The sequence below is a fragment of the Rhodamnia argentea genome, chromosome 2, assembly GCF_020921035.1.
Source record: "Rhodamnia argentea isolate NSW1041297 chromosome 2, ASM2092103v1, whole genome shotgun sequence".
NCBI classification, from domain to species: Eukaryota; Viridiplantae; Streptophyta; class Magnoliopsida; order Myrtales; family Myrtaceae; genus Rhodamnia; species Rhodamnia argentea.
In genome coordinates this window covers 49,239-72,302 of record NC_063151.1, presented here as the reverse complement: position 1 = coordinate 72,302, position 23,064 = coordinate 49,239, and the positions used below count along the sequence as shown (strand labels likewise).

General features: G+C 41.2%; 1 pseudogene; it reads right to left on the bottom strand.

The window, feature by feature from the left end:
• Nucleotides 1-19,215: 19,215 nt before the first annotated feature.
• Nucleotides 19,216-22,567, bottom strand: LOC115751612 (annotated as a pseudogene).
• Between the last annotated feature and the right edge of the window lie 497 nt (nucleotides 22,568-23,064).

Below are 23,064 nucleotides of genomic sequence, written 5' to 3'. Positions count from 1 at the left end.
TGTTTTGAAGAATCTAAGCCTCCTATTTCTGAAGAACCTATCACTATTAATTTGGGGGATTCCGATTGCGTCAAGGAAGTGAAAATATGAGGACACCCGTCTGCAGCAGATATTTTAAGAATGACGGTGTTACTCAAGGAATATCAAGATATCTTCGCCCGGTCGTATGCTGACATGCCGGGTCTAGATCGTGAGATTGTGGAGCATGCTTTGCCCACAAATCCTTCTTGCACACCAGTAAATCAATCGCCCGTAAGAATGAATCCCGAACTCAGGATAAAATCAAGGAAGAGGTGATGAAGCTCCTTAAAGTTGGATTTATCGAGGCCGTCCCATATGCTGATTGGGTCGCCAACATCGTACCGATTAAGAAGAAGGACGGAAGAATTAGAATATGCGTGGATTATCGGGACTTAAACAAAGCTAGTCCGAAGGATGATTTTCCCTTACCGCACATTGATGTGCTCGTCGACGCATCTTGCGGGCTTTGAATTATTCTCCTTTATGGATGGATTCTCGGGATATAATCGATCATGTCGAAGGAAGAAGATAAGATCAAGACCTCATTCACTACACAATGGGGAACCTTTTGTTACAAGGTAATGCCATTTGGATTGAAAAATGCAGGTGCAACATATCGAGGGCTATGGTGACCCTTTTTCATGACATGATACATAAGGAGATTGAGGTCTATGTGGATGATATGATTGCCAAGTCCGGACCTGGAGAAGACCATGTTAAAGTGCTGAAGAAGTTATTTGATCGATTGAGAAAGTATAAGCTCAAGTTGAATCCTGCGAAATGCGTATTTGGCGCAAGATCCGGAAAGCTGCTAGGGTTTGTGGTGAGCAGCCGTGGTATTGAAATTGACCCTTCCAAGATTAAAGCCATATGGGAAATAGGAACTCCCGTTCTTGTCAAAGAAGTAAGGGGTCTACTTGGGAAGATTGAATTATATATCCAGATTCATATCCCAACCGTCGAAACGGCGAAACCCTTCTTCAAGTTGCTAAAGAAAGGTGCAAAGGTGAAATGGGATGCGGAATGCCAACAAGCATTTGAGAAGATCAAGGAATACCCGGTACAACCTCCAATGTTGGTACCTCCTATCCCTAACGTTCCTTTAACTCTATATCGACGGTTAATGATGAGTCCCTGGGAGCTTTACTTGCCCAAACTAACCCCAAGGATCGCAAAGAGCGGGCCATATATTATTTGAGCAAAAAGTTCACAACATCTGAAGTCAAATACCCAACGAAGGGAAAGGACTTGCGTAGCATTGGTTTGGGTCCTCCACGAGATTAAGGCGTATACACTTTGCATTATCATATAGAGCTGGTCACCGAAAATGATCCTATCAAGTACCTTTTGGAGAAGCCAACATTGCTAGGAAAGATGGCTAAATGGCAAATATTGCTTTCGAGTTTGATATCAAAACCTCTCCCCAAAAGTCTCGTCAAAGGAAGAGCGATTGCTGATATGCTAGCCGAGAACCCTCCTAAGGACGTTTCGAGCAAAACAAGGGAGGTCAAATCCTGAATATATCTCGAAGACAAATGGACAATGTACTTTGACGGTGCAGTGAACCTCACTGGATCGAGCACTGGGGCGATTCTGATATCCCCCGAAGATCAACATTATCCAGTTTCAGCCAAGTTGGTATTCCCCCGCACCAACAACATTTCGAATATGAAGCTCGCATACTAGGATTACAATTGGCCATCTCATTAAAGGTGAAGAAGCTACTGGTATATGGAGATTCCATGCTAATCATTTTACAAACTCAAGGGGAGTGGAAGACAAAGGATCCCAAGCTTATTCCTTATCATAAGTACCTCGAGGAGATGATCCAACATTTTGAGGAGATCACTTTTGAATATCCGCCGAGAACTCAGAACCATTTTGCTGATGCTTTGGCCACATTATCAGCCATGTTACAAGTGTAAAATGGTCTTGAGATAGAGCCATTAAGGATTGATATCTTAGAGCAACCTGCATACTGCATGGTCATTGAAGAAGAACCCGATGAAGAACCGTGGTATCATGACATCAAGAATTACTTACTGAAGGGCGAATTCCCGCAGGATAGTCAACCAGAAGATAAAAAGTACATAAGTAAGATGGCATCTAAATTTTTCCTCAGCGGACGGATCCTATACAAGAGATCCTTTGACTCGGTCCCGCCGAGGTGCGTGAATTCCAAAGAAGCAAATCTCATTATGAAAGAGATTCATGAAGGGGAATGTGGACCGCATATGAATGGCCACCTCCTCGCCAAGAAGATCATGAGACTCGGGTATTACTGGTTGACTATCGAGTCGGATTGCAACCAGCATGTTAGATCCTGTCATCAATGCCGGGTATACGACGACAGGATAAATGCGCCGCCAACCGAGCTACATCAAATGTCAGAGCCATGGCCATTCTCGCATGTGGGGAATTGATATGATTGGCCCTATCAACCCAAAGGCCTCAAACGGACATCGCTTTATTTTGGTGGCTATTGACTACTTCACTAAATGGATTGAAGCCAGCTCATATGCCAATGTCACCGCGAATAGTGTGGCTAAGTTTATCAAGCGAGATATCATCTCAAGATATGGAGTGCCAAGAGCCATCATTACAGACAATGGCTCTAATCCGAACAACAAGGTAGTCGATCAACTATTGGAACAATTTAAGGTACGACACCTTAATTCTTCACCTTACCGCCCGCAAATGAATGGAGCCGTGGAAGCGGCAAACAAGAACATCAAGAAGATATTGGCCAAAACTGCTGAGAAATATCGAGATTGGCACGAAAGATTGCCATATGCTCTCATGGCTTACCGAACTTCAATTCGTACTTCAACCGGGGCAACTCCCTATTCTTTGGTATACGGTATGGAAGCAGTCCTACCAGTGGAGTTGGAAATCCCCTCTTTAAGGATCCTGTCTCGGGTAGAACTCACGTAAGATGAGTGGGACCGGCAAAAACATGAACAGTTAAATTTGATTGATGAAAAGCGATTGAAGGCCATCTGCCATGGTCAGAGCTACCAGAAGAAAGTGGCCAGAGCTTTTAACAAGAAGGTCAAGCCCAGAAATTTTGAAACAGGGATGCTAGTTGTGAAGAAAATGCTCCCAAATGCACAACACCCGGGAGGCAAATTTACGCCAAATTATGAAGGCCCCTATGTGATTCGGAAAGTCTTATCCGGGGGAGCTCTTATACTTGTAAACATGGACGGAGAAGAGTTGACAAGTCCAAGAAATGCGACGCCGTGAAGATATATTATCCTTAAAATAAAATTGAGCTTCGGAGCGGTTGATGAGCGGATCTGAGTCACATGAAAATTTTGCATTCGCATGACATTTGCATACATGCATTTGCATATATTCGTATTTTTGCAGGTGAATTGGGAATCATGAAGAACTTTGCAGAGCAATTGATCAAAAGGGAAGTTATCCGTTACTTTGGATCACGGATTTTGAATATCTTGGACTGATTGTTTCCTTTTGTTCTTTACGGGAAACAGGAGTCGACATCCGAAAGAGGAGACAGGAGTCAACATCCGAAGGAGATAAGAGAAGTCGCTTCGGGATTTGAAATTTTGAATATCTTTGAACCGATTGATTCCTTTTATTTTTACAGGAAACGGGAGTCAACATCCGAAGGAGGTAGAACGAAGTCGCTTCGGGATTTGAAATTTTGAACATCTTGAACTGATTGATTCCTTTTATTTTTACAGGAAACGGGAGTCAACATCTCAAGGAGATGAGAAGAAGTCGTTTCGGGATTTGAAATTTTGAATATCTTTGAACCGATTGATTCCTTTTATTTTTACGGGAAACGGGAGTCAACATCCGAAGGAGATGAGAAGAAGTCGCTTCGGGATTTGAAATTTTGAATATCTTTGACTAATCGGTTCCTTTTGTTTTTACAGGAAACGGGAGTCAACGTCCGAAAGAGACAAGAAGAAATCGCCGGAATTTAAAATTTTAAATGTCCTGAATCGATTGTTTCCTTTTGTTTTTACAGGGGACAAAAGTCAATATTTGAAGAAGACAGGTTTGAGGTTCTCTTCTTTACAAAGTATTTTCATTACACTGTCATGTTTAAAAATTTAAAATTTTTTTTGGATTCGTGAAACTACAAAGCCCTTTCAAAGAAATATTCCTTACAAATTACAAAAACATCATTTGAATATATCTTTTGATGAGAACATTTTGCAAACGATGAATTTTGAGGAAAACGCCCCGAGTTTCTATAAAAGGGCATGTTTTGAGAGTTTTTCAAAAGAATGATCCTTCAGGTGAAAAGAGGCAAAAATTATCCCTAAACACGTCCTTGATACACTTGAGTGATGAGTGAGAGTGATAGAGCGAAAGAGCTTAACCTCGGGACGTAGGGGTCATTCGCGGTGATTACATGGATTGAAATGATGAAAGGCATTTCCATTTCAAAATTATCCATACACATTTATATCCCTTGACAACCAATCCGAGCCAAAATGGAGAATTTTCTGGATATAACCCTGTCAAGAACCACCCCACACCGGGGCATATTTGGAGGTTCATTGGATGATTCCTTGGAGAAAAGGTCAAGTAAGACTTTATTGTACTAACCTGCATCAATCTTTTTGTGATAGCTTTAGGTGATTCCCGGCAGAGACTTGGAACACCTCAAAGTGAAGAAAAGCATTTCATTTCTATATCCCCAAACACTTACCCCTTGAAAAGCCAATTTGAGCCTTTGAATATTCATTTCTAAACCCTTGTTGGTGATCACCTCCTTACACTGGGGCAAACAAAGGAATTACCAGCAATGAGTCAAAAAGCATGATCGGAAGAATTTTGATACTGGGCTCAAAAGAGCCGGTCAGTGCGAGAATGATGAAGAATGAAAGGGCTAGAAAAAGCAAAGTGCCTGGTAAAAGCAAGGCCAAAGCCCATGAAAAGAGCATCCCGAAAAGGGGCAATTCCCAAAGAAAAATCATCAAGATGAAAAGAGGAAAATCCTCAAAATCGATTGAAGAAAGAATGATCATGAATCTACCGCAAAAGCAAATGAAAGCTGAAAAATGTCAAGGTGATCACCAAAGTTCACCCATCTTTGAAAATATGGCCGTTCTTAAAGAGCCCACCTTAAACCAAGATACAACCCTGTCACCAAAACTTTTCCGATCTAAGAGGTGTTTCAGGTCGATGCAAGAAATCATACGGGAAGCTACCGCTTAAGGAGGTAAGTACAATCTCGTCTTATCGTGTCTTCGGGGTTCTTGACTTGTAGACCCGAAGAAGCTATTTCGATCAAAATTCATTTCTAAACCTCAAAATGAATATCCTTTGATAAGCCTTTGACCCGGCCTTGAATTACGGTCCCTTTTAAAATGCCTTCTCCGATTAGTCGGATTGTATGCATCTCGAATGATCCCGAAACCTCAAGGTTAGGTTTCTGTGAGCGGATTTGAATTTCAAGAAAAACCTTCCCAAATGGTGAGAAGCCCTCTTGGATGAAGGAAAATCCTTTTGAAAATTTTTAAAACAACCTTTTTGAAGAACACTCGGGAGGTGTCATTCGAAATCCATCCTTAGTGGAGATTTGAAATTGTGATTGGATACATTTCCTTCGCAAATACACTTTGAAAACTTGTCCGGAATTCTTAAGTTTCTCCCCGAATTTAAAATTGTCATTCTAATGATATTTGACTCAACTTTCTGCGGGTTCCCCGGTGATCCCAAATTCTCGGAAAAGTTGCATTTTAAAATTTGATTAACTTGGATTCTCTGCGGGTCTTTTGGCATCCCCAGGTCCTCAGATTCTCAACTTTGAAAATTTGAAATAGGGTTTGAGCTCTGTAGGTACACTAGTCAACCTAGGTCCTCAAATGGCACCCTCTCGGACGGTTAGTAGCTGGAGAGACGAAAACCGATCTGCTTATTTGAAAATTTGAAATAGGGTTTGAGCTCAGTAGGTACACTAGTCAACCTAGGTCCTCGAGATGGCACCATCTCGGAAGGTTAGTAGCTGGAGAGACGAAAACCGATCTCGCTTATTTGAAAATTTGAAATAGGGTTTGAGCTCTGTAGGTACACTAGTCAACCTAGGTCCTCGGATGGCACCCTCTCGGACGGTTAGTAGCTGGAGAGGCGAAACCGATCTGCTTATTTGAAAATTTGAAATAGGGTTTGAGCTCCGTAGGTACACTAGTCAACCTAGGTCCTCGGATGGCACCCTCTCGGACGGTTAGTAGCTGGAGAGACGAAAACCGATTTGCTTATTTGAAAATTTGAAATAGGGTTTGAGCTCTGTAGGTACACTAGTCAACCTAGGTCCTCAAATGGCACCCTCTCGGACGGTTAGTAGCTGGAGAGACGAAAACCGATCTGCTTATTTGAAAATTTGAAATAGGGTTTGAGCTCCGTAGGTACACTAGTCAACCTAGGTCCTCGGATGGCACCCTCTCGGACGGTTAGTAGTTGGAGAGACGAAAACCGATCTGCTTATTTGAAAATTTGAAATAGGGTTTGATCTCTCGTAGGTACACTAGTCAACCTAGGTCCTCGGAGATGGCACCCTCTCGGACGGTTAGTAGCTGGAGAGACGAAAATCGATCTGCTTATTTGAAAATTTGAAATAGGGTTTGAGCTCCGTAGGTACACTAGTCAACCTAGGTCCTCGAGATGGCACCCTCTCGGACGGTTAGTAGCTGGAGAGAGACGAAAACCGATCTCGCTTATTTGAAAATTTGAAATAGGGTTTGAGCTCTGTAGGTACACTAGTCAACCTAGGTCCTCAGATGGCACCCTCTCGGACGGTTAGTAGCTGGAGAGACGAAAACCGATCTGCTTATTTGAAAATTTGAAATAGGGTTTGAGCTCTGTAGGTACACTAGTCAACCTAGGTCCTCAGATGGCACCCTCTCGGACGGTTAGTAGGCTGGAGAGACGAAAACCGATCCCGCTTTTTTAGATAGTGAGTCCCCGCATGGAGGATAGCCAATCTCTTTTAAATAGGTGAAACCCCTTTGTTACAAGGGTGAACCTCCCCCTCGACGGTTAGTAGTCGGAGAGACGAAAGCCGATCCCGCTTTTTAGATGGTGAGTCCCCGCATGGAGGATAGCCAATCTCTTTTAAATAGGTGAAACCCCTTTGTTACAAGGGTGAACCTCCCCCTCGACGGTTAGTAGCTGGAGAGACGAAAACCGATCCGCTTTTTAGATGGTGAGTCCCCGCATGGAGGATAGCCAATCTCTTTTAAATAGGTGAAACCCCTTTGTTACAAGGGTGAACCTCCCTTTCAGACGGTGAGTAGTTGGAGAGACGAAAGCCGATCTGCCCCCCCTCTTTAAATGATGAATCCCCAGTGGATAGTCTAACCCATTTTGAATAGGTGAAACCCCTTTGTTACAAGGGTGAACCTTCCCCACAAATCTTCAAATCACCACTCAACACCGGACGGACGGCCACCATTGCAAAATCGCGCCAAGCCGTCCACAGGTAATTCCGTACACTCGACTTTTCAACCTCAGATCAACAAATCTCAAACCATAGATAGGTGAGCTACAAGTAAGTATCTCTCTCTTCTCATCTCCCTTTCACATAAGACGAGCATGAACCGAAATAATTCCCCACAGAGTTAGAGCGTAAACGGCGGAGGTAAAGCAATCGAATGTCAAGACTAGTTTTCTTTAGATTTTTCCCCAGCAGAGTCGATTAAGGATCCAGGTGTCACCTTGTCTTTGAAAGCAACCTCTAACCGAGATTACTTTCAAAGAGGGGCAAATATTGACACCCGAATTTTTAATCGGTTTTCCTTTAGTTTTATTTTCCAAAATTCCCAAAAATTCACAAAAAAATCAAAAAATTAAAAAATCAACATTGGAAGCCTTGGCCAAGCATAAGGAACCAATTTGGAACAAAAAATAATTTTTCATATTTTTCACATTTTTTTTAATATTTTCGGAAAATAGAAAAATCTTTATAAAAAATCATAAAAAATGCTTTTGGAGGTCATAAAAATATAGAAAAATGTTCAATATTTTTCTTTTAATTCCCTTTCAATATTGACCTCAAGAAAAATCAAAAATTAAGTTCAATTTTAGGTGTTCCTTTATAACGCTTAAGGTTGAATTTTCATAAAAAAATACAAATTGAGTCATTTTATTTGCAATTTTTGCACATTTTAAGTCTAGACATTCAATTGCAGTCCCTTTGAGCTTCAATTTGATTAATTGCACCCTCAATTGCACGAATTGCGCGAATTAGACAAAAATCCCCAAATTATTTGCAATTTAGTCCCTCAATTTGCCAATTTTTGAAATTACTTTTAATTGAGGGACTAACATGGTAAAATTGGACTGGCACCCTATGTTTTCACACATTCTGAATCAATTGGCATAGGTCTCATGGTCCAATTTGATCAAATTGACATCCAATTGAACTATCCCCCAATTTGGGCAAATTGAAAAATTTGGGGTTTTTGTGCAAATTGACAAGAACTTTTGGGCAAAACCACTTTTTTAGATAATATTCAGACCCCTGAGTTCAATTTTGAAGTTTAATTACAAAAATTCCCAGCCAATTTTGTTTAATTTTGAAAATGGTGAGGAATTTATTGTCCGAACCGGTTCGGACCGGTCTGACCACCGGTCGGACCGATCGAACCGGTCCAAACAGTATCGTCTTCTTCCTTAAGGCATTTGCGCACATGAACAATGTTTGGCCGAGATTCAAAGATCAAATTGACAAGCCAATTGATGGTAATCGGAGCAATTAACTTAGGCGTTTTGTTCCCCAGGATGATATACGTCGATTGGATCAAGCATCAAGGTCAATGGCCGCCGGAGGAGCTCCGGCGAGCCAGTCAAAGTCGCGGCGGCTTGAAAAGTCAACGTGAACAAACCAAGGCTCAATTCGTGCGCATTCTTAGTCGACGGAGGGCCAAACGGACGTTGACGGAATCATAACCGATTCCGTCACCGTCCGGTGACCAAAAGTCACGTGATCAACACGTGAGGACGTCGCCGACTCAAGCTCCCGAACGCGCCTAAATTCAAAAACGAGTATAAAAGGGGATTGAGAAGATTCGAGAAGGGAGGGAGGCTCATTTTGGCTCGCACAAAGAACGAATAGAGAGAGAAAGAGAGAGATTAAGAGAGAGAGAAGCTTCGGCGACGCCATAGTCGGGGTTGCGGACCGAATCCGTGAGGTCTTGGCCCAATCGATTCGGAGCCAATCGGAGCCGGCGATCAAGTTCGGAAGTCCACCGGAGCCGAGGAGAAGTGATCGCAACCGCCAAATCAGCTCGGCGTCTTCAAAACAGGTGAGTCGATCCTTGAACTTCAACTCTGCACGTTCATGGCTTCGCGTACTCACGAGCTCGATCCTTGCAATTTTTGTGTGCGTTTTTTCCTTTGAACTACGCTGATCGCCTCTGTATATCTGTTTTGCCTCGATTTTGCATAAACACTTCCAATCGAGTCCGCGAAATCCAACCTCCATCACCGTTTCCTGTCGAAGCCTGTCTAGGAAATCCTAGACCAAACCAGGTCAATCTGACCTGCGGGTAAGGTTTCTAAACCTCATTCGAGTTAATCCCGTGACTGAATCGAATAGTTATGCTCTATTTCATGTGATTGAATTCTGCGATTATTAGACTGTGCGGGCTTGATTATTGATAATCCTGCGTATGAAATCGTGTGATTTTCGAGTATGATGTAGAGGAGGTCGAGTCGAGTTGTTATGTGGTGGTCGCGCGTCATTCCGGCGAGATCTCGCCGTTGGATCTCGCCGGAATGCTCTCAGCCGTCTGTTTGTTGTCGTCGCAAGGTAGGGGATGAAGGTGACGTGGTCGGTCGGCGTGGTCAAAGTCCGAGGTGTCGAGCTCTCATTGGTCCGGCTCGCGCCGAGTCGGCTCGGCCGTTGGCGCGGTTGAGCCGACTCGGCCTTGATCCAACGGCTGAGATAAATAGGATAGTTTGATTCTCAGCCGTTGGATCTCTTTTTTTCTATTTTTAGATATTAGTATATTAGGCAGAAAAATAAAAAATGAAAACGGTGCCGTTTTAGTTAGTATGCGCGACGTCGTTTAGAGTAGATATGGAATGGACGGTGGAGATCGAGTCTAGGTTTAATCGTGGCCGTTTAGGATATTGAAGGATGCGACGTCGTTTTGAGTCATAGGCAAACGGACGGCTCGGATCAGATCCAAAAGGAATCGTGGCCGTTCAGTGTACTAATTGAAGTGTCGTCGTTTTGGTAGAAACAGGTCGACGGCTAGGATTAGATCTTGTGATTGAATCGCGACCGTCCATTGATCTAATAGACACGGCGCCGTTTAGAACAAGACCCGGATGCGTCGTCGTTTATGTCATGGAGGAATAGACGGCTTAGATCATTTCCGGTTTAGATCGTGGCCGTCCGTGTGTTTACCGAATACGATGTCGTTTTATAACTGGGTAGATCGATGGCCTAGATTAGATCCTTGGTTAGATCGTGGCCGTCCGTGTATTAGGACGAAGCGACACCGTTTTGTTTAGTAAGGGGTCGACGGTTGAGATTGATTCCAGGATCGATCTCAGCCGTCCATTTCTTTTAGTATATTCGGATATTAGAAAATAATTTTAGAAAATTCAAAAATAAATAGGATAAATACGTATACGGCGTCGTATAGGGCTAAAGTGAGTCCGAGGGCGGTCGGATCGGGTTGACCGGCCGTTGACCGAGTTGACCCGGTCCGGTTTATTAATAAAAAAATAATAAAAAATAAAAAGAAATTTTCAAAAATCCAAAAAATTGTAAAAATACTTAGAAAATTCATAAAAATTCCCGGATTTTCATAAAAAAATTTCTAAAAATTTCTAGATCGATTCGGGACTCATAAAGTCTGGATCGAAAATTTTTGAGACTTCGAGGGTCGATTAATTTCGATCCGGAAAATTCCCGATATTTTTGAAAAATAAATAGAAATTCCAAAAAAATAGAAAAATTAGAAAAAATTCAAGAAAATCACAAAAAATGAGAAATGGCCACATTCAACTGGCCAAATCGGAATTTTGTGATTTTCGGGTCCCGAACTCCCAAAAATGACCATTCTACCCTTCCGGGCCTTCCGCCCCAAATTTTTACCAAATCACCCCAACACCCAAAATTGATTTTTTTTTGTATGGGCCGATAGGGCCATTTTAGACATATTGAACCTTGATTGATTGATTTGATCGATTGTAATGATTTTGATTGCGCATTAATTTTTCTGATTGTGATTGATTAGGATAGAAAATTCCCATCTGCATGAAAACTTAGAATTGTTAGGGCCTACCTCACCCGATATTACACCCGCATGAATTCTTAGGTTAGAAAAACAATCAACATCGGTAACCGAAAGGGCGTCAAATATGAAATTTGGCGTAACCAAGTCCCCGGACCCAAAATCTCCGGTTTTCGCGGAACCGAACGGTTTCTCCCGACCGCTCGCTAAGGTTTTCCGATCGTACCTTCCAATAAATCGATCGGTGGCGACTCCAAAATTACATGTACACATCGCACATGCCACCCGACCACACAAGGTCAATTTCGATATTTGAAAAATTTTACCCGACATCGCGATTCGAGTAATGGGTCTTGGGAGAGACCCGCGATCCCAAAATAAAAAATATATATAAAAGGGGGATCGGCTCGTTAACCCTCGCCCCCGCCGGGACCGACCGACGGAGGGTCGCGACAGTGAACATTGTGACAGGACGGATGGCCTTGCAAGCTACGAGGCGAGTGTTGTTTTGTAGTGTTCCTGATTGATCTTGATGCTGACCTCCTCCTTGATGATTTTTTTTTTTTTTTTGGGAGAACAGTGGGAAGGGGAAGAAATAAGGAGTTTGATCTTGACTATGGGCGAACTAATTGTGAAGATTGGAGAAACTATGACATGATGAAAGGCTTATAGGAAGAATGAAGATTAATGCGGTAATAACATGTGTAGACAGAAACATACTCCCATTGTTGAATCGATAGATGAGGATGCCATAGAGAGGGATAAATGAGAAGTAGATTTGCTACATTTTATTCTGAACTTTACTTTTAATCTGCAGAGATCTCCTATTCGACCTCAATTTTCCTTCAGTCCATTTTATCTCCTCTTCTAAACAATATTATTGCACTATAGAGCATTGTTTTTTATCCCAGCCTTTGTTGTACATCCTCTTTCCAAACTGAAGCGAAACAAACAATATCTAGCTATTGAAGGAATTATTTAGGTGTTGCTATTGGTTCTGATACATGATCGATTGTGCTTTCTTCATAAGGACAATTCACAAGCATGCGTTGTTTCCTCCTATTGTTGCACGTCTAGGTTGGATGCACATGATTCGATTGGCATCCCAGCCATAACATACGCCCAGTTTTTCATTCATTTTTAGGCTGAAAACCGTAAGTTGAACTGGTTGAATTGTGCAAATATTCATTTCCTCATTTCCTAAATGTCAGACCTCTACATTCTTAGCAATCAGCTTTAGGAACTTGTCTTGATTGTTCAGTCATTCCTTTGGCTTTTTGATGTGACGCCCCGAAAATTTGGCAATCGTAATAGCGAAATCTAATCTATAGAATGACTAGAAAATTTTACTTTAATGCTCAAGATGGGACATTAAGGAAGTAGAAATCGGAAATTGGAAATTTCCCGAATCGTCGGTTGATTAGTCGTTTTGTTTTAGAAATTGAAAATTCTCACGCTCAAGCCTCGTTCTGATTGAGTCGACGTGAGATTGGACTAGAATACCCTCCGTTGAATTGTTAAATGTCAGAATTACCCTTAGTGACCGAATGACAAAAATACCCCCGGCCAAAATGTGAAATAACGATTTTTGCCCTGGAATTTTTATGAGTATAAGATAAGGATAATCATGGACATGGGTCCCACCTCATCTCTAAACTCTTAATGGTCAAAGTTGGCAGCCAATTCTCTCTCTCTCTCTCTCTCTCTCTCTCTCACGTAAGCCCCATTCTCAGCCGACTCTTCCCCCTCTTTTCTTCTTCTTTCTTCTTCGTTTTTCTTGTGGAAATGCCCCCAACCGAGCCACCACACTATACTACCATCACCATAGAACTCCATCGTCACCGCCGAACCACCGTCGTGCCGCCAGAGCTGTCGGAAAACCAGCCAAGACAACCCCAAGCAGTCCTTCCCTGTTTTGGGCCGCAACTGCTGCTGCAGCCATTTTCGAGGTGCTACCGCCACACCACCACCACCTCGACCTCCAGCCACCTTCTTCGACCTCCCCAGCTTCCGTCCACCACCATCTTCGGCCACCATCGTTGCCACAGCAGCTTCGGGAAGCCCAAACAACCCTTGTTCGTTGCTCCCCTATTTCTGCCGACCCATACTACTGCTGTTGCCTCTTGTTGCAGCCACTGCTCAGGCCACCCTGAACCACCACCACCACCTCCTTCGACCACCACACGTCACCCTTCACCGTCCTTCAACATCAGCCACCGCCCAACGAGCTCCGAAGTAGCCACCGAAGTCGAATAGACTGTAAACTTGAGCCCTGCCCTATTTCACGTAGGTTCTACCTTGTTGATATTGCTTGCTGTTCCGGTCCCTACTGGCCAGCTCAGTCGGTCTCTGACGACCCTCAGGCCTCCACAAACTTCCACCATCAACCCCACAAAGCCACGACATTGGTGGAGTCTCGAGCAGCAGCCTAAGAACCTCAACCAACCCCTGTACTGTACTGCCGATGCCCTGTTTTGGCAGTTCTAGCTGCTGTTCGCGACTGTCGGTACCTGCTCCGGCCACCACGAGCCACCTCCAGCCGTCCACTGTCTTCCGACACTGCCTTACACCTCCACCTTCAATCCCAGAGTCGGCCGCCGCTTGTAGGCTGCTGGAAAGGGCCACAACAGCCCCGACCAGCCAATATTTCCCCTGTTTTTGGGTCTGGGCAAATTTTTTTTGGGCCTAATTGGGCCTGTTTTGTGGGCCGGCAAGTTGGGCCAAGGTCTAACCTATTTTGGGCCGTGTAATTGGACCTTATATTGGGTCCGTGGACTCATTAAACTGGAAGTTTGGACTATAGTTCGAGGATTTTGCTTCGCGATCCGTTCGAGCCCAAAGTTCGTGCTGAGGATTTTTCGAGGATCGTCGTTGGCCTAATCTCGCCAATTAACTATAAGTCGACCTCTAATCCCTAGTTAGGTCACTAATTACGTTTGGATTAGTTTAATTAGATTATTAGGTGTTTAGGTAGTTCGATTATGGCCAGTTTAGATTAGAGACTTGGCTCGGGTTCAATGGCTATAATTGGTTAAGCTAGTCCGGATAGCTAGGGTTCTGTGACCGATTAAATTTAATTAATTAATTAAATGATTGTTATTGTTTGATTGCGAGCGAGCGATATGGTAGAGACGGGTGCACGATCGATTGACGAATCGGATTGATTAATAATGAATTTACGTACTAATGGAGGCTAAATAATCGAGATTGGAGTGAATCTTCGTATTGATATGTTTGGCTTTGATTGAATTGATTGTTGTATCAATTGTTTGACTGAATAGATTGATTATCAATTGATCGATTGGACGTTCAATTTGGTGGTTAATTACCTCACTATGTATGCAAAGTTGCATGAATTATTCTGTGCATTCATATGATCACATTTTGCATCAATTTCATGTATTGGCATGAAAACGGCCTTGGGCCGAGTCACAAGCATATCGTGTGAGCACATGGCTAAAAATTGAATTATGAACTAATGGATTGCCATGTGTGTTTGATTGGTCACATAATGAATTTTTCCCGACAAGCTCGTACCGTGCCGGTTATACGAAACCATATGACTTGTCGGATACACGTTAATCCGTGGCTATGCCATTCGTATGGATCACATGGATTGTCGGATGCCGGTCGCAGCTTGTGATGGACCGAAGGCTCTACGGGGTTTCCTAATAGTGCCGTGTAGTGCCGGTTGTAAGAATTATACAAGCTATCGGATGCCGTCGCCGGAAATAAGGGACGAAGCCTAGTCCTACTAGTAGATACCGTCGGTCGTAGTGTAAAGTCACACCGGTCGTGTGCGGTTAGGCCGGATGGCCGTTAATAATTGGACCACGTGTGGTGTCCGTATGTGCGATTGACGTGATTCTATGGATTGTTATGTATGGCATATATGTCGAGTATTGCATACTGTGTGATTTTCAGTAGGTGAGTTGCATGTGATCGGGATATTTGTATGTCAATTTGTTATTGATCGATAGGACCCTCCGGATGAATCAACGCCCCAGCCGGGCTTAAGCGTTGACTCACCGAGATTTATATCTCACCACATCGTTGTTAAACCATTTTCAGGTTCTAAGTAATGGAGTTAGTAGTTCTTGAAAAGCTGATAAGGATGAGAGTGAGGTGGCCCTATTTGGAGTAGATACGAAGTTGATCCTACCCCACCCCGAAGTATGGGGCTGATTAACTAGTCATCTCAATTGACCTATGATGTGACTGTAAATAAAATCATGTTTTTGAATTAATACATTTTCCTACTTGCCTATCCTCATTTTATATTTTTGTCGGGGAATATTATACGTTTCCGCATGCATAGTTAATCTCATGGATTAATAGCATGCCCGTGACACTATCCTTTTAACCGGAGGGACGAGATGGCAGGAATGTCGCACGCCCGAGGATCAGGGCGTGACATTTGATTTCTACAGTATTTGGTAAGTTAGAGCTTCACTCTCAAGCAGATGCAGAATGAGAACCCAATTCTCCTCTCCTTTTAATCTTTCCAACTTTCTGACTAGATTTTCTCATCAGAATTTTGACCAGGTATACTTTTCTTATTTTGAAGCAGGGAAAACAAAACAAGCCTTGTTAAAATTTGTAACTTGTGTGAGGTCAGTGGAACTCACTGTTTTATCTCCTCAACATTTTTTTACCAAATTCACAAATTGCTATGTTTATGTTTTGTAAAATGTGTTGATGATGGCTGCAACAAATGTCAGTTCTTGCTTTCGTACCTCATTGTCTATCTAAATTTTTACTATTGGACTGTTCATTCTTGGAACTCTTCCATTACCTGAGATGTGAGAGTGTGGTCGTTGTGCACGTGCTGCTGTTGCGACTGCAAATCATGCCTACATGACTTCTTCTTGCATGTTTTCAGAGACTTTCTTCTTGCCAACGCTGCTCTTCCTTCACCTTGATGTGAGTCTGGTCGTGGCAAAAAACTTTTATTAGAATATTCCTTTGTAAGTATTCACTTGCAATACATGCTTTTGTTGTTGATGATAATAGATGTGCAGATAAGCTTCATTACAAGAAGAGTAAAGAGGAGAGAGCAAATGGACAGAAAAGAGAAGGAGAAATTGGCGAAGCTGGCAAATTGTGAAAGCAAAAAGAAAGAGGTCCAAGCTTTGCTATAGTGAGCTGATTGATGTTATAGCTTTGCTTTGAGCATAATAGGATCATATGTTGCCTTTTAGGGATGAATCTGGGATTGATGATGATACAAACTGTTGATATGAATGAAATCTTAAATTTTTTGGTATATGTTTAATTTAGCATTAGACTAAATAAAATATTCAATATTATCTGGTCTTAAATTAATGAAAGGACTACATTGAACATGGATCAACGGTTCAAGGATCACATTAAATAAATTTAAAATTGAGGGACTACATTGAATAAATCAAAAATTCGGGGATCACATTGCATATTCGATTAAAATTCAATGATCTTATTCCGAGTTTTTATGATTTGGGTGTTCCTAAGAATCATTGGGGATGGGCCGTCATTCTCTAGATGACCATTAGATAAAAAAGATTGATTATATCTCGCCGATTATTGTTAAGCCTTTAAGTCTTTACTTGTTACGGCATTTTGTACAGGAAATTGCGCACACAAAAGAAAAAAAAATGAAATGTGAGGAATTACGATTCAGAAGATCCTGTCTTTTGGTAGACATAAGACTGCTCTATATGGTTATTTACGTCTTCACATATTTCCAATGTTCTGTACCATTCTCTCCACTTAGTTGTTTTCTTACAAGTCTACTCACGGGATTGATCATTCTTCAATTTTGCGTTACATCGGTCACTGAACCTACGAGGCAAAACAGGCAACCCGCCACATCCTCTCTTGGCAACTGGAATATTTTGAGTGTTGTTATGTGGAATGATTGGAATGGAAGACCACTGTTGAACCAAAATAAAGTTAAAGAAAAATCAGTGTAAATTGGAGGGTCAAGGTAAAATTATGGACAATTTGTTAATTGCATTTCTAGAGGGAGAACAATCCTTAATATGCTATAATCAAACCGATAATGTCATAACTTTCATATGGCGATAAATTTAGTACAACAACTTTTTTGATGATCACTTGAGTGCTATTTTTTTAAAAAAAAATCGATGACTTGATTGTCAATTAGCTCCTCCTCGCTTGGATGCTTTAATGAGAGTATAAAAGGTAAAGAAAAAAAAAATTTAAAATTCGATCTTGTGGAGGGCGTGATTGGTAGCAGGATTAAGCATAATAGATCAATCAAATCGAGAATAGCCCGGATCGGATCGAACCAGCCAATTTAGTCCGGTTCTTGATTCCATAAAATTAAAATCATTTACGGTCAGCTCAGATCGAAAAAAATTTTGTTTAAAAAAAAATCTAAATGCAAACCTAAATAATAACCTAAAATGATTAGGATGCTTAATATGAATTTCAAGTTTAACGACAACGCGATGCAATATGAATATGTCGTTAACGAGAAAAATTTAACGATAAATTACAATAAAAAAATTTGTGACTAGTCCAATGATTAGTCATTAGATTGCCCGAGAACCGGTACAAACCGACCAGTCAAATTCCGATGGACCAATTTCCTATTTCAGGGTAGGACCAAATTCATCCCATGAACCGATCACCGTTAATCGATATTCAATAATTAAGGAAATAGGAGCTGGAGGAGAGATGGGTGTTTTTCTTTTTCAATCAATCTGGAGGTAATTTGAGGTCATGCACCATAAAAAAATGACTAGAATGATTATTGAATTTTGATTCAATATCAAATATTGTTTCTGAACTTTCAATTTGTCAAATGGGCTCACTCAATTTTCGGTATGTATTCAATCTAGTAAAATAATTAATGTTGTCTTTTAATTAATTCAAATTAACGAAATTTGCTGATTTGGCTTCCGTAGACGACAAAAAAAGAGTTACTCGTATATTATCACGTAAGATGTTTAGCTCAAATTAAAATATAATAATTATATTCATTTTGTTGATTTGTTCAATTTGAAAAAAACGAGTACCCTTACCAAAAAAAAAAAAAAACGAGTACCCATATTATTTGGCGATGTGGATTAATATATCTTAATTTGAGTTGAATATTTTACATGAATAATTCACATACAATATTATTTTTCCTTGCTATTCAAGCTTACCAAATTGAAAGCTAAATTAACAAATTCCGTAAAGTTAAATTAATGGTTATATCTTCATATAATTTATGGGATAGCCTAATTTTCTACCTGGTTGGATTAACAAAGAAAATGATGATTGTAGGACTTGGAGTATTCAAGTTGGGGGTTAGTTACTTTCCGATGGATTATTGGGCTTTGGTTACAGAAAATTTTGAAGCAACGAATATTTTGGATTACGAAGGAAAGGTGTCATACCGGAGTTGGTTTCATAAATAGCAGTTTTAAAGCTTCACTTTCTGTTGCTGAAGTCATCCAAAGTAATGGGGTGGGGGAGGAGATTCCTAATGAAGATTATTGTTAGAGTTGGGTCGCATATGAGGCTTTCAGAGAGAGAGAGAGAGAGAGAGAGAGAGTCTTTCTGTGTTTGCCCCTGATACTTTTTTTTTTTTTTGGTCCAAGCGCCCTGATACTTTAGAATGTGTTTTCTTCGGTTTTTCCAGGTTGAGTTTGCACTGATCACGAGGAAACGAACTGTTCCATTGCACCTTCACATGGGCTGCTCTGTCTCATTTGCTTTTGGGCCTGAAAAAGCCCGTAATTCCACATAGCAAGCCCCTGGACGAATACAAGCCAACCCAAAGATTTTCCCCAAGTTGACTTGCGATTTTACTGAGCCAACTCGCAAATTCAGCTTGAGTTCACTCGGTCAGCAATTTTGCACAGAGTTAACTCGATTTTCATGATTTGGCTGGTAAAATTGTACGATATATCAATGCAGGGTGGGTACAATTTTACAAGCCAAATCACAATTTTAACTACATTGCAAAAAATTATAAATTGACATGAATCATTCCAGGATGGTCTGTTGTGTTAATTCTAGGCAATGGTGTCCCATCTTGCATGATCCATCCTGCCTCGGGAACTGTGCTTTGGCAACAGCTCCATTTATACGAACTTTAAATCCTCATATTCTCTCGGCAATACATGAAAATGCAAACACGTCACATCGATGCACGTTACAAAGGGATTGCAAATCACTATCATGACTTTGATCTAAACTCATGCCTTGATAGCTCTGCGATCTTTGACGGATGATGGATGAGGTTTGTCCTTCAAGTAGTCAATTTTCAAAGCAAAGTACCATTCAGGGTCTTAAGGCTCAATGCTACACTTCTTGCAGAAACGAACCCATTTCCTCGCAAAATCTGATGTTTTAGAAAGGGCCACAAAAGTTTAACATAGCCGCTCCATTGTCATACACATAGCAATAGACCTTCTCAACTGGGTATTCAGCCGCAAGAATGGAGAGGACAATTTTTGCAGTCACAAGAGGAGGTTCTTTTAGTGGGTCGACAGTACTGGCAAAGATGTCAACAGCAGCTAATCGCAATGGTTACCTTCGGTCATACCTATAACACATGAAGTTCCCTCAAAATTTCTGATCAGACAAAACAAGTTGGTGATAAGAAAAACCTAAGTAAAGAGATTCATGAAGTAGTTATCCTACTTAATGGCTAGTCTGTTGAGATACATTTGAAAGTTTACTAGAAACCACTTCAGGAACTGATACAGTATCCCAGATATTTTGCAAACGAAATCTCACATATTACAGATATTAACCACAGAGCATAGGCATTGGGCACAATATTTGTTATTCGGCAGTGCAGAAAGATGGAAAGAATGTTAAGCCACAGGACTATAACCATTCTATATGGATTTATCCTTGATAATGGAATAGAAACCTTCCTTGAAAGGGCCTGCCTTGCTTCGTCATTCCTACAGAATCAGAAAAATATTTATGTCAAATGCAGCCAAGGACTGAAGGCAATAAACAGAAAGAATGATTTATTGACAAGTTATTGCCTTTACATTATGACACCAGTAATTATAGTTCCTAATGGGAAGCCAGCATTGGGAAAATTTTTGAGAATTTCTAGCAATTTGATGTATGTTAACAGCATTTTCAGCTGAACACAGAGATGACCACTTTACTACAGAATCAGAAAAATATTTATGTGAAATGCAGCCAAGGACCGAACGCAATAAACAGATAGAATGATTTATCAAAAAGTTGTTGCCTTTGCATTATGACACCAGTAATTATAGCTCCTAATGGGAAGCCAGCATCGGGAAAATTCTTGAGAATTTCTAGCAATTTGATATATGTTAACAGCATTTTCAGCGGAAAACAGAGATGACCAGATTACTACAGAATCAGAAAAATATTTATGTGAAATGCAGCCAAGGACTGAACACAATAAACAGATAGAATGATTTATCAAAGAGTTGTTGCCTTTACATAATGACACCAGTAATTATAGCTCCTAATGGGAAGCCAGCGTCGGGAAATTTTTTGAGAATTTCTAGCAATTTGATATACATTAACAGCATTTTCAGCTGAAAACAGAGATGACCACATTCCTAAGCGACATCAACAAAGGCAAGGTTCGCGAAGATGGTCAGCCTCGCTTGTAGGACAACACGAACAAAATTCAACTATAAGAAACACTAAGAAGAAAAAGACATAAAACTTCATAAGATAGAGGCCCACAGTAAAGAGTCGTCCACAAGCACATCAGTGCTGGCACCGATATCACCACCTCCACTTTTGGAAGTACCCTAGTCAGTGCTCATTGGAGCGACATTCTTCTCTTGCTTCATTTTCCAGCCATCAACTCTCTCCTTCCAGGCAACATTGTTCAGTCCTGATGAACCAATATGTTAGCTGCATAGCCAGTATCACATAATCAATATGTGGCATACCTAGGGTTTAGAAGCAAGTAGAGACAAGGATGTTTGTGAATAACAAGAGGGAACTACGTGATTGATTAGCATCGACTACATAAGGTAGCGAATGTATGTGCTCCCTAGCACCAACATCAGGAGATGCCACAAAGAATGTTCAGGTGAAGCAGCAGATAGCTTCCCAGAAACTGAAGACATAGTGATGAATAACAATGCACAGGCATGTTTAATTCTAAAACAACGCCAAAGAGAAAAACAGCACTCCATAAGCTCAAATAATATACCTCTTGGCCACTCATAAGTCGAGGAATATGGTTGTGAAAAACCTCCCTATCATAGTTTGGAGCGCTCACATCCTCATTCTGTCCATACCGCATGTGCCAGCTCATGATGCGCTCTTCAGTCTTCCGCTTTAGATTTTGATTTTCTGAGCAGTTAAATTCACTCACGCTATCATCAGCATCAGCATCTTCTTCTTGGTCACCAGGAATAGCAGGACTTCCTCGAAAGAAAAATTACGCATTAAAGGAACCACAGAGACTAAGGTCAAACCCAATCAAAAAATAATATTGACAGAGATTTATGTCAAGAGTAGTTTGACAGTAGAATTATAGGAGTTGGCTATAGCCCCAGATTCAGCATGGAAATAACACGAAAAAGATAATATCTCACAAAAGGACTATGTAGAACAGACCTCTGCGCCTCTTGTATCTGGTTTTGCATTCAGGACATGACTGATTCCCATCCTTCCTCTCATACTCATAGCAGGGCCTACAGACAGGAAATGCACAGACATGGCAAGCAACAAACGGCTCGCCATCAACGCTTTTGCCAATGTTATCACCACAAATCTGGCAGACTTGATCAGCCAGAATTTTCATTGACTTTCCCTGTGCAAACAAATAACAGCAGCGAGCAAACCCTTCCATGTGTCAAACGAAGTACGTGATGTAAATGATATCAGCAATTATAACTATTCGAGATTTTATCAAGCTAGCAATCTAAAACATACTATTGTCCGGAAGAAGGCGAAAACGATTTAAAAAAAAAAAGCGAAATATAATATCCACTCCTCTGAAATATCTGTTGCCCCCAATTCATCAACCTCCACATGACCACAGTAACTGAACATCCGTGCAACAGTCCAAGATTCAAAAGCCAGGAGAATCATGATATCTTAGCAATTATCTTTGTGTTTTAAAGGAGACAAACTTTTGAATGACATTAAAAGTTCCTAAATTTGTGCTATTATCCAATTAACAATGGTGTAGTGAAAATATAATTGCAATAGTAGTCAGCCCTCCCCCCAGTTTCTCCTTTGGACTCCATCGCAACAGCTCCTCCTCGCTTGGATGTTAACAGAGGATGACTTCACTGATTCTGAACAAGATTTTGCATCCGCAGAACCTGTAGAGATCTCCAAAGTGGCATTCAAAAGCAGCTCTTTTCCGAAAAAGTTCCCAACATAAGCTATTCTCCTTCAACAAGCCCAAAATCACTCCAAGTGAACGACAATTGTGGACAAAGTTTATAGACTTAGACTAGCTTCCACAAAGACTGCATGATCAAGTAACAATTCTTCGGCTCGACTGAATACATTGCATTTTCCCTTTTTCTCTGGGCAACCAACCGGACAGTATCTAGCAGAGTCCACCAGACAAAGAACAAAGTCAAATCTGCGTAGCCACTTCCTGCATTCATAGTATTACCATAAGATACACTGAGGAGCACTAACAACTATCAATCATATGCATAGAAGAGTTCAGCGAAGCCATCATGAAAAGAGCAAAGACATTCTGCAGTTAGAGGAAAAATCTCCAACTGAAATTAGAAGAAAATTAAGTGCATAGTGTGAACATAAAGACTTCCAATTCCTTCTCTTCCTCATTTCTAGTTCAATCAATGGACATCTCTCAGGGCTTGCTATTAATTCT